Raw genomic sequence first — 12,672 nt, 5'->3', positions numbered from 1 at the left:
TGAATGATATTTCTGATATGTTGTTGAATTGATTGGCTAGTATTTTATTGAGAATTTTTAAGTCTGTGTTCATCAGGGAAATTGGTCTCTAATTCTCTTCTCTGTTGTATCTTTTCCAGTTTAGGAATTAAGGTGATGCTAGCTTCATAGGAGTTTGGGAGGATTCCCTCTCTTTCAATTATTTTTAATTGCTTGAGAGGAATTGGAATTAGTTCTTTAAATGTCTAGTAGAAGTCAGCAGTGAAGCCACCCAGTCCTGGGCCTTTCTATGCTGGGAGGTTCTTTGTTGCTGATTCAATTTCAGTCTTGGTTATTTTTCTGTTTAGGTTTTCTATGTCTTCAGGGGTCAGTTTATGTAGGTTGTATGTATCCAGAATTCTGTCCATTTCTTATATGCTTCCTGATTTGTTAGCATTCAGCTCTTTGTAATAATTTCTGATGATTATTTTTATTTCTTTGGTATCTGTTGTTACATTTCCTTTTTCATCTCTAATTTTATTGATTTGGGTATTTTCCCTCTTTTTTTGGTTAGTTGGGGTAATGGTATATCAGTTTTATGTTCTTGTTTCAACTTTGTTTATTCTTTAAATTTGAATTATTTATTTCAGCCTACTAATTTTGGGTTTGGTTTACTGTTGGTTTTCTAGGTCCTTGAGAAGCACTGATAGCTCATTTATTTGGTACCATTCAATTTCTTTTTGTAGGCACCAATTGCTATAAACTTTTCTCCTAACACTGCTTTTGCTGTATCCCATAAGTTTTGATATGTTGTATTGTCTTCATTAATTTCCAGAATTTTTTTTATTTTTTTTTATTTCTTCTGTGACTCTCTTCATTTAAGAGCATGTTATTTAATCTCCATTTGTTTATATATATTCTAAGGATTCTTGAGGTTTTGGTTTTCAGCTTCTTTCTACTGTGGTCAGAGAAGATGCATGGAAAAATACGTAAATCTTTAAAAAAAAAAGAGAGGATATAATGGGAAGGCACACGTACATTTACACACACCTATATAGATAGACACATTTATATTAAACATGAATGTGAATATTTATGAATAATATAAGTATATATATACTTATTTATACGTATTTATATATAGATATGTATTAAAAATCTGTGTCCCAGTTTTTTTAAACTTCATTTTGTAATCAAAATAATTCTATTCTCCTTCTTTATTTCTAGAATTACTGCTTCTCTATTTCTTTCTAGTATTAATATAAATTGACATTTCTTTTCAAATTTGGGTTACTTGACAATCTTGTTTAAGTATGCAAATTTAGGAATTCATCAAAATTAGTAAAGTAAGTACTATAATAAAATAATGAGGCTATTTATCCATAATTATTTACCTTTTAATTTTGGAATAATTATAGATCCACAGGAAGGTGCAAATATACTAGAGGGATCCTGTGTAACATTCATGTGTTTTCCTCAGTTAGATGTCATTTTATCACCTTTGTAGACTCGTGATCATCACCACAGTCAAGGTGCAGAACTACTACATCACCCAAAAATTTCTGAACTATCTTGTTGCTGTAAGGGCCACCATTTCAGCCACCATTCACAAGTCCTGAAGACTATAATTCTTTTGTATACCTTCATATTTTTTCAATGTAAAATTATTTTATAAGTGGTGTTATAAAGTGTATACCCTTTGGAGATTATTGTGTATTATTTATATCATTTTGTGATTTAAGGTATTTCAACTGTTAATAGTAAGTTTGGGGCTGGTATTGTGGCACAGTGGATAAATCTGCCATTTGCGATGCTGTTATTTCAAATTAGAATTCCTATTTGAGTCTTGGCTACTATACTTCTGACCCTGCTTCCTGCCAGAGAAAGCAGTGGAAGATGGTCCAAATGCTTGGGTCCTTGCCACCCACCTGGGAGTTCCAAATAAAATTCCAGACCTTAGACTGTCCCAGACCTGACTGTTAGGGCCACTTGGGTAGTGAACCAGCAGTCAGAACATCATATTCTCTCTCTCTCGTTCTCTCTCTCTCTCTCTCTCCCTCCCCCTCCCACCTTTCAAATAAATAAAACTTTTTAAATAATGGTAAAAATAATCAATTCCTTCATATTGTTGAGTTACAGTCTACTATATGTATGTATGACAGTTTGTATAACTCTGCATTTTTGAAAAATATTGCTATTTCCAGTTTGGGGCTGTTACAAATAACATTGATGTGGACAATTGAATAGATGTTTGTGTCATTGTAAGTTTTTGTGTCTCTGGAATAGACACACGGAAGTACAATTACTGGTGAATGTATGCTGAACTTTGCTAGAGTGCTTATAGCATTCTGCATTTCCACCTTCAGTGTACGAGAGATCCAGTTTCTCTGTATCCTCGGCTAGTGCATTTTATAGTTATTCTTTGTATGTCACCCTTTCTAATAGGTATATAGTTGTACAGAGGAATTAATATATCAGAATTGAGATTGCTATCTTTAAAAAAGACTGCTTGCCGGATTCTATCCCGGTTGCCCCTCTTCCAGGCCAGCTCTCTACTATGGCCCGGGAAGGCAGTGGAGGATGGCCCAAGTCCTTGGGCCCTGTACCCACATGGGAGACCAAGGAGAAGCACCTGGCTCCTGGCTTCGGATCAGCATGATGCACCGGCCGCAGCGGCCATTGGAGGGTGAACCAACGGCAAAATGGAAGACCTTTCTCTCTCTCTCTCTCTCTCTCACTGTCCACTCTGCCTGTCAAAAAAAAAAAAAAAAAAAGACTGCTTGCAAGATTTGGTCCTGCATTTAGGAACATGAATTTCAAGAGTATTCCAGATAAGAATGAACAGCATTAAAAATTGCATTTTTCTGTACAACTGTTTCCTTTGTAGGAGTTTGAAATTTTGATATACGCTAGACAAAGCAAGTAGATAGGACCAGTTCTCAATAGAAACCCTGGGCGTTGAGTCTCTAATGAGCTTCACTGACAGATAACGCTTCACATGTGTTGTTACACTAATTCTTGGAGGAAGTATGTCTAGTGTGACTATATTGGGAGAAGACTGTTAGAAGAATATGCCTTATTTATATCAGAATTCTCTTTGTGCACAATTTCCCTTTACTGAATTTGCTTTATACATTTTAAGGCAATAAATCATAACTTGGAAAAGGGCTATACACTAAGTACCATGAGATCTCCTAGTGAATCAGCAACTCAGAAGTGTTCTTGTAGACCCCTCAAAGAGCTCATGCTGTTCTTGAATTTCCCTGCTAGCTAGTGAGCATCATTTCTTGGGCTTATCTACTTTTTGTATTTCATCTTTGAGGAAATGGTTCTCCCTGATTCTTGTTTTCTGTTCCCTTTCTAATTTGATATAAATGTTTAGTTTTGAAGGTCCTTTATGTATTCTACATAAGGCTATTTAAAATAAAACAATTATTAAAGACTATCTGATTTTCAAATATTTTCTTTCATTCTGTAGTTTTTATTTTCATCCTCTTGACAGTATGTTTTACAGAACGAAGATTTTAAATTGCATGAGTTTTTTTTTATTTATTAATCAGAATGGTTATTATGTCTAAGGATGTCTCACCAACAGCTATGCTCCAAAGATGTTCATATGTGTTACCTTTAATAGTTTTCATTTTATAGTTAAGCACATGATCCATTTTAAGTTTTGTATTGGATAAGTTATAAGTTTATGTGAAAATATTGAGATTATAGATTTCTATTGGCTCCATTTGCATTTGTTGAAACCACTATCCTTTCTCCATGGAATTGCTTTTGTACTTTGTCAAAAACCAGATGGCTGTATTCTTGTAGAAATACTTCTGGGTACTCTATTCTACTCCATTGATCTGTGAATATTTCCTTCTACTATTACCAAGCCATCTTGATTACTAAAGTTGTCTTTTAAATCTTGATATTATATAGTTATTTCTCCAATTTTATTCTCCTTTTTTCCAAACATTCTTTAGCTAATCTAATTCCTAGGCTTTGAAACATAATTTTGAGAATAATTGTACTTTTATATACAAAAATCTTGTTGATTTTATTATAAGAACTAAGTGCAATGTAATAATTTAGGAAGCATTTTTAACTTGTAATTATGTTTATTATGCTAATTTCCAATTCAAGGATATAATATTTCTCTCCACTGTTTTGCATTTTTTATTTCTTTTATAGTTTATAGCAAAAGAGTTTTGTTTATATTGATATATATTTACATTTAAATATTTCTGTTTTTGAATATCTATAAGAGGTGTGTCATATTTATTTTAATGCCTATGCATCAATTGCTAGCACATGGAATATATTTTTTGCATATTGGTATTATATACTGAAAATTTGCTGGCTACATTAGTTCATTCTAGGAATATTTTTTGTAGAGGTCCTTGGAAGGTTTTATAAAAACTAGCATGTCATCCATGAATAGGGATAGAAATACTTCTTTTCTGATATTTTTACCTTTTATTTCTTTTATTAACTACTTTCAAATATTTTTTGTGTCTTAATTTCAATAAATTTGACTATTATGACTTGACATGGTTTCATTAAATTTATACTCTGGAGTTTGTTCAATTTCTTGAATTTATTAGTCTGTTTCTTTGCCAAAGTTGGAAAATCGCCAATATTCTCTGAAAACTTTTCATCCACATTCACTTTCTCTTTTTCTAATGTGTTGTTATTATTATTATTTTCCTAAAGGATATCACTTTCGATTGTCCCATGAGTTCCTGAGACTGTTCATTTATTTACAGTCCATTTCCTTTTTTTTTTTTCTCTTTCTATTTTTTGGTTTAGAATAGTTCATTTTCATGGTTCTTTCTTGATGTATATTGATTCTTATATAATTTCTATTATACTGGAATATTCTTATATAAGTTTTATTCTTCTATTCTGCTGTTGAAACCATTTATTCAAGTTTTTTCTTTCTCCTTGAAGTATGTTTTATTATTTTTTAGTTACAAAGTTTACATTTGGTTCTTATTTATCTCTTCTATTTCCTTGCTGATATATATTTATCTAAGGACATTTTTTCATTTTTTAAATTAAATTTTTCCTACTTTCTAATTGAAACATTTTTTGTGATGTCTGTAATCCTTATCAGATAATTCCATCACAGCTGTCATTTGGTAGCTGTTGATAGACTTTTTTCATTGAAATTGGAATTTTCCCATTTCTTTGTGTGATAGGTCATTTTAAATAGAAATTTCAACATTGGGATATTCCATTGAAGACTCTAGAACTTAATTTTTATTTATTTGAAAGAGAGTGACAAAAAAAGAAACAAATGGATATCTGATGATTCACTCCCCAAATGTCCATAAGAGGCAAGGGTGAGCCAGGAACTTCATCTGGTTCTCCCATGTGTGTGTCTGGGACCCCAGTACTTGAGCAATCATATGTGGCCTCCCAAACTTGCACGGATACTGCCCAGAGAGGGAAGTTTCAGTACTCGTGGATGTTTATGAGAGACTTGCTTGTCAATTAGGCTTCCAATGATGCCATCCCAGGGGGAAAAGTGAAGTACATCATTTTCACAGGATGGCCAAGCTCTCCATCAGAATGGACAAGCACCTCATCACATCTGTATTCATACTAGGAAATGGGCCCTAAAAGCTCTGGCTCCCTCATCAGCTTTCCCTGACATAACATAACAAAGGCATTAGAATAGCTCATTACAACCTGGTGACATTAGAAGCCTACACCTCCCATTCAGCCCTGCTGCTGGAGATGGAGCCACAGCTCTGTGACTTTTAGTTGGAAGAGAGGAGTTTTTGTGTAAACTATTTCTGTGTTTTCTGGCTGTCCTTTCTCATGATCTTTTATTTAAAGAAAGACAGCTTTTGTTTGTTTATTTCATAGGAAACTGCTGGCACTTCTGTGTTGTCAGCTTTTAACAGCACCAAAACTAGAAAAATGAACAGAAATGATCACTATGTTACTCCATGACACTTAAAGCTCCTAGATCATCCACCACCTTCTTGGCACATTTAAAGACCTTTTATATTTATTTTATATATAATTAAATCTAGTGTTAATAATATGAAAAATACTGCTCCATCTCTCCAGAGTCAGAGTACTCAAAGGGTTTTAGTGAAGAGTAAATGAGAAATCTAATCAAGGACCTAGAAGAGTGACTATTATTTAGGGTCATTTAATAATTATTAGTATTCTGCTTTGATATCTGGACAAATATTCTGAAAATTAATTAATTAAAAGAGTGAATGCCTAAAATGAGGAATTAAGCTTTCTCATTGATGGTGTGATATATTCATTAGTTAATCATCTTCTATCAATAACTTTTATAGAGTTTGCTAGAAAGTGAAGAATTTTAGGTTACAATCTACTAAATGAAGGTCATATTTATTCTGCACAGCCCTTGCATAGATCCAATTACTTGAAGTCTTTGGTACAAGCTTCAAATTTATATTTCTTAAACATAATTACTAAAAAGGAATTGCATCAACTAGTCTCACTGCCCTATTGCTTTCCCATCTGTCCTTGACATTTAAATGGATTTTTAGAGGATGAAAGAACATAATAAGAAAAAAATGAAAGATAGAAAGTGATAAGAACATAAATAGGAAGAGGTCAAACTACTGAATTCTCTCTCCTGCCTAGCAGCTAGACACTTTGTGGAGTCTACAATTGTAGATATTCTTGTTATTTCAGATGTCCCACATTAATTTTTATTAATAACAGTGCAGTCCAAAACTGGATAACGGATAAAGCTTGATCAATTTAACAAGGTGTTTATGCCTTTTTCTCTACATCACGGAACTCACAGACCAGTACTTATACTATATTTCAGGGAGTTGAAACAAAGATCATTGACCAAGAATTTGCAAATTTACTGCTACATAGTTTCCTACTGCTTCATTCCAACTCTCCTGCCTACATACCACCTTCTCATTTTTACTTTTGTGTCTTTTCACTTTTATTTTATTAAGCATTACCATTTCCAAAGCCTTTACACAGAACTCTATGTTCTTAGAAAGAATAGCACTATATAAATCCAACAAGCAAAGCCAAGATTGGAATTCAATAAAGGAGAACTTCCAGAAATTATTTCTCCACTGACAGAGGAATTAAAACTTGGTACTCTATTTCCTTATCTTTTTACTGCAGTAAAATCACTGAATCCATTTATCTGAGATGACAGCATTATAGTCCATTCAGAGGAATGGTACTGTCTCAGAACTGTCAAGACAGGTCATTTCTTAAAACAAGCAGCAGAGTTTTAGTATTTTTTTTTAATTATCCAATTTGTAAAAGTGAATGCCAATTATTTTGATGAGTTCACAAATAGATGCTAATAGATGCCAATACTAAAGGATGAAATCCCATGATATTATCACAATAGAATTAAAGGCCATGCCTGTTGCATATTAGGGACTTGGGTAAGAGGAATTGCAAATAGGACAGATAAAGAAAAAGTCTGTCAGGAATTTAGCTTCTAGATACTACTAATTACCTGGAATGAGTCTAATGAACCTTAAGCTCAGCTTTATAGAAAGCATATAATCCTCCAAGAGACAGTAGATAGCAGACACAGATACTTCAAGAAGTTCATGGAAAATGGAATTGAATGATGTTTATTTTATTGCAAAAAGTGTGAAAACCCATATTTACAAGATATCTTCAAAAAAGTCATGATAAAAGCATACTATGAATAAATTATGCACAGATTTTAAAAATTGCACCAAGTTATCTTTTATTTCCAATATCCATGAACTTTTTGAAATCCTCTCATAGACTCATATGGAAGGTTTGCAAATTCTTTATCATTTCCTCTATGTTGGCAATCTCAATCTACATTTAAAATTTAAATAGAAACTGAAAGATAAGCAAAATAATAATAATAATAATACAGGGAATACTGGCCAGGGGCCCATGCAAGATACTTTTGCACAGACGGTCTCACTTAACATTCTTAAGTCACTATACATATTGGAAAGTAATATCCCATACTAGACTTGCAAATCACAATTCCTGAAATTTTCTTGCTCCTTAAGAAATATTATTTCTGGGGCTGTTGCTGTGGCATAGTGGGTGATGCTACTGCCTGCAGTGCTGGTATCCCATATGTGCACCAGTTTGAGTCTTGGATGCTCCACTTCTGATCCAGCTCTCTAATGGCCTGGGAAAGCAGGAGAAGATGGCTGAAATCCTTGGGCTCCTGCACTTACATGGGAGGCCCCGGAAGAAACTCCTGGCTCCTGGCTTCGTATCGACACAGCTCTGGCCATTGCAGCCAACTAGGAAGTGAACCAGCAGAAGGAAGACCTCTTTGCTTCTCTGTAGCTTTCAAGTAAATGAATAAGTCTTAAAAAAAAGAAATGGTATTTCTGCTGGCCTTGCTAAAATAAACCTATGGGTGACCATGAGTTGCATTAAGTGAGTATTACTGCATTGCCCTTTTATTATATTTTACATGTTCAGAAGTAAGTCCCTTACCCAAGATCAGTCAAATATAAGATGCTAATGTAAAAAAAGATATTCTAGGCCAAATAAAGTCCTTATACGTATTCCAGCTGGACAAATAAAAAATCCATCAGTTGTAGCTATATTAGTCCATACCCAATCAGAAGATGGGAACCATGCCAGCCATTCGGATAGAGAGAAATTGATAGAGATTGTTCACAGATCTCCCTTAAAACTGGTAGAGAGGCTGAGGTGCAAAAAAGAAACTCAAATTATTAAGATTTAGAAACTTGTGCAAGCTACCAACAAAGCTGAAACTCTGGTTTCTGAGAAGGTGATATTGCCTATTTAGTGCTAAAATTTCTGTCCTTGCAAGAGAATTCTTAGACCTTTAAGAAGGGATTCTGGGCCGGCGCTGCGGCTCACTAGGCTAATCCTCCGCCTTGCTGTGCCGGCACACCGGGTTCTAGTCCCGGTCGGGGAACCGATCCTGTCCCGGTTGCCCCTCTTCCAGGCCAGCTCTCTGCTGTGGCCAGGGAGTGCAGTGGAGGATGGCCCAAGTCCTTGGGTCCTGCACCCCATGGGAGACCAGGATAAGCACTTGGCTCCTGCCATCGGATCAGCGCGGCGCGCCTACCATGGCGGCCATTGGAGGGTGAACCAACGGCAAGAGGAAGACCTTTCTCTCTGTCTCTCTCTCACTGTCCACTCTGCCTGTCAAAACTTAAAAAAAAAAAAAAAAAAAAAAAGAAGGGATTCTAACCTCTGCTATTGGTGCCTCAGTGTGTGGCATGATTAGTCTGCTGCTGCACATGTTGAAAACCTATACATTGTGATTTAATGCTATAACTAGTACTCAAACAGTATGTTTCACTTTGTGTTTCTATGTGGGTGCAAACTGTTGAAATCTTTACTTAATATATACTAAATTGATCTTCTGTATATAAAGAGAATTGAAAATGAATCTTGATGTGAATGGAAGGGGAGAGGGAGTGGGAGAGGGGAGGGTTGCGGGTGGGAGGGAAGTTATGGGGGGGAGCCATTGTAATCCATAAGCTGTGCATTGGAAATTTATATTCATTAAATAAAAGTTAAAAAAAAGAAAACCTTGCGCTGGCACACCGGGTTCTAGTCCCAGTCGGGGCACCGGATCCTGTCCCAGTTGCCCCTCTTCCAGGCCAGCTCTCTGCTGTGGCCAGGGAGTGCAGTGGAGGATGGCCCAAGTCCTTGGGCCCTGCACACCATGGGAGACCAGGATAAGCACTTGGCTCCTGCCATCAGAACAGCACGGTGCGCCTGCCGCAGCGCGCCTACCGTGGCGGCCATTGGAGGGTGAACCAATGGCAAAAAGGAAGACCTTTCTCTCTGTCTCCCTCTACTGTCCACTCTGCCTGTCAAAAAGAAAAAAAAAAAAAGAAAAGAAAACCTTGTGGAGGGGATTAAGGCAGTGGAGAAGGAAGTGAACCTACTGCTGTAGTCAAGGAGAGGATAGTTTAAAAAAAAAGTGGAGAGAGTGCATTCTCAGGGAAGAGTTAGGGAGAAAATGGCAGAGGAAACTCTACATGAATTAGAGAGACACAGTAGACCTATGTGGAGAGCATGGACACCCAAACTCAGGACCCCAGCAGCTGAGAGCCTCCAAACTAGGGTTGGAGTGAGGTGAGATCAGACTGTAGCCAAGCAACTGGCAATAAAGGTGCTGGAAGAGCCTAGAGGGAATCCAGCTTGGAGCCACGTGGGGGATAGTGTAACTGCCAAACTGGAGGAGAAAAACTAAAGGAGGGCATGTTTCTCTTTCCCATACTATCACATAACAGAGTCCTGTGACTGGCTAACAGAGAGCAGGTGCTCTTTTGGAGATATGTAACCACTGTGCCAGCATGTATTGGCACCCAGCAACCCGCTGAATGGAAATTCCTGAGTATGGTGGGGAGAACTGACAGGGCGCTGAGTGTTCATGACTATGGGAGGCTTGTGTGCTGGGATTGTGAAAAAAAAAAAAAAAAACTGAGGTTATGTGGAAAGGATCACAGTATGGTGGGACTTTGGGCAGTCATTGTGGGAGGTTCCACACATTCAGGGTTCTGTGGTTACCTGATGAGGGACATTTCTGGGAAATCTGAACTTACACTGAGAACTATACAGATGCTTTGTGTGGTCCTCAGGGCAGAGAGAATGAATATAATACCCACTGTGGCTAGCACTCAGGCACTGGTCTCCTTTGAGGAGAGGAGCTAAGCTGAGCAGAACAAACCTCCCCTCTGATTAAAGCAAAGGGAGATTTATCACATCAAACCTGAATGTGTCACCTTAGACAGGCCATTCACCCTGGAGAACTGAACAGAGCCCCCTGGCTATGCCCACTACAAGCCTCTAGATATTCACTGAAAGCAGAAACTCCACTAATCTACAGAGGCATAGTACAAAGATAACAGCCACCGCAGTGAAAAAACAAAGAAACCAATGAGTATCTCCACAAACGCTGAATAATAAACACACCAATTCACAAAACAAGAATAAGGAACACAACATTATGCTCTCAAAAGAATGAAAGACTTCACTACTAGATTGTGAAGATGATGAGATTGAAGAAATGCTAGAAATGGAATTCAAAAATTAATCATAAGATTACATAAAAGTAATCGGAAGCAAATGCATGAACTAATGAAATCCATACATGACATGAAAGAAAATTTCTCCCATGGAATTAAGATCTTAAAGAGAAATCAAAATGAAATCTTGGAAATGAAAACTTCCATAGGATAAATAAAAAATGCAGTGGAAAGTCTTTTTTTTTTTTATTTGACAGGCAGAGCGGACAGTGAGAGAGAAACAGAGAGAAAGGTCTTCCTTTGCCGTTGGTTCACCCTCCAATGGCCGCCGTGGCCTGCGCGCTGCGGCCGGCGCACCACATTGATCCGAAGCCAGGAGCTAGGTGCTTCTTCTGGTCTCCCATGTGGATGCAGGGCCCAAGCACTTGGGCCATCCTCCACTGCACTCCCAGGCCATAGCAGAGAGCTGGCCTGGAAGAGGGGCAACCGGGACAGAATCCGGCGCCGCTAGGCAGAGGATTAGCCTGTTGAGCCATGGCGCTGGCCACAACAGAATTGGTGAAGCAGAAGAAAGACTACTGGACTTGGAAGATAAAGCACAGAATATTATACAGTCAGACCAAACACAAGAAGAAGAAATTAGAAAACTAAAAAGCACTGTGAGTAATCTACCGGATATATGAAACAACTCAACATATGGGTTCTAGGAGTTCTTGAAGGCATGGAAAGAGAGAAAGTATTAGAAGGCCTTTTTAGTGAAATAATAATAGAAAAATACCTAATTTGGAAAAGAATGGGATATCCAAGTACAGGAAGCATAAAGAACTTCAAATAAACATGACCAGAAAAGAACTTCACCATGAAGCACTGTAATCAAACACACCACAGTAAAACATAAAGAAAAGATTCTAAAATGTGCATGAGAGAAACACTAGATTACTTTCAGAGGATCTCCAATTAGACTCACAGAGGACTTCTCATCAGAAACCCTACAGGTTAGGAGAAAAATGGCAAGATATATTCCAACTCTTTTTTTAAATATTTTTTTTTATTTATTGAAAGTCAGAGTTACACAGAGAGAGAAAGAGAGGCAGAGAAAGAGAGAGATAGAAAGAGATAGAGAGAAAGAGAGAGAGAATGGTCTTCCATCTGCTGGTTTACTCCCCAGTTGACCACAACAGCTGGAGCTGTGCTGATCCGAAGCCAGGAGCCAGGCGCTTCTTCCAGGTCTCCCATATGAGTGCAGGGGCCCAAGGACTTAGGCCATTTTCTTATGCTTTCCCAGGACATAGCAGATAGCTGAATTGGAAGTGGAGCAGCCAGTTCTTGATCTGGCGCCCATATGGGATGCCAGCTTTACTTGCTATGCTGGCTCCTCCACGTCTTAAGAGAAAAAAATAAAAACCATCAACCCAGAGTACTATACCCTGCAAAACTCTCATTTATGAATGAAGATAAAATAAAGGCCTTCCAAAACAGAAATTGAAAGAATTTGTCACCACCCATCCAGCCCTGCAGAAGAAAATACACAACAGAGAAAGAGAACTACTGACCAATTTCCCCCATGAACATGGATGCAAAAATCCTCAACAAAATTCTAGCCAATTGAATTCAACAACACATCAGAAAGATCATCCACCCAGATCAAGTGGGATTTATCCCTGGCATGCTGGGATTGTTCAACATTCACAAATCAATCAATGTGATACATCACATTAACAACCTGAATTCAGAA

The sequence above is a fragment of the Lepus europaeus genome, chromosome 2 (assembly GCF_033115175.1).
Source record: "Lepus europaeus isolate LE1 chromosome 2, mLepTim1.pri, whole genome shotgun sequence".
Taxonomy (NCBI): domain Eukaryota; kingdom Metazoa; phylum Chordata; class Mammalia; order Lagomorpha; family Leporidae; genus Lepus; species Lepus europaeus.
Note: the sequence above shows the minus strand (reverse complement) of the source record.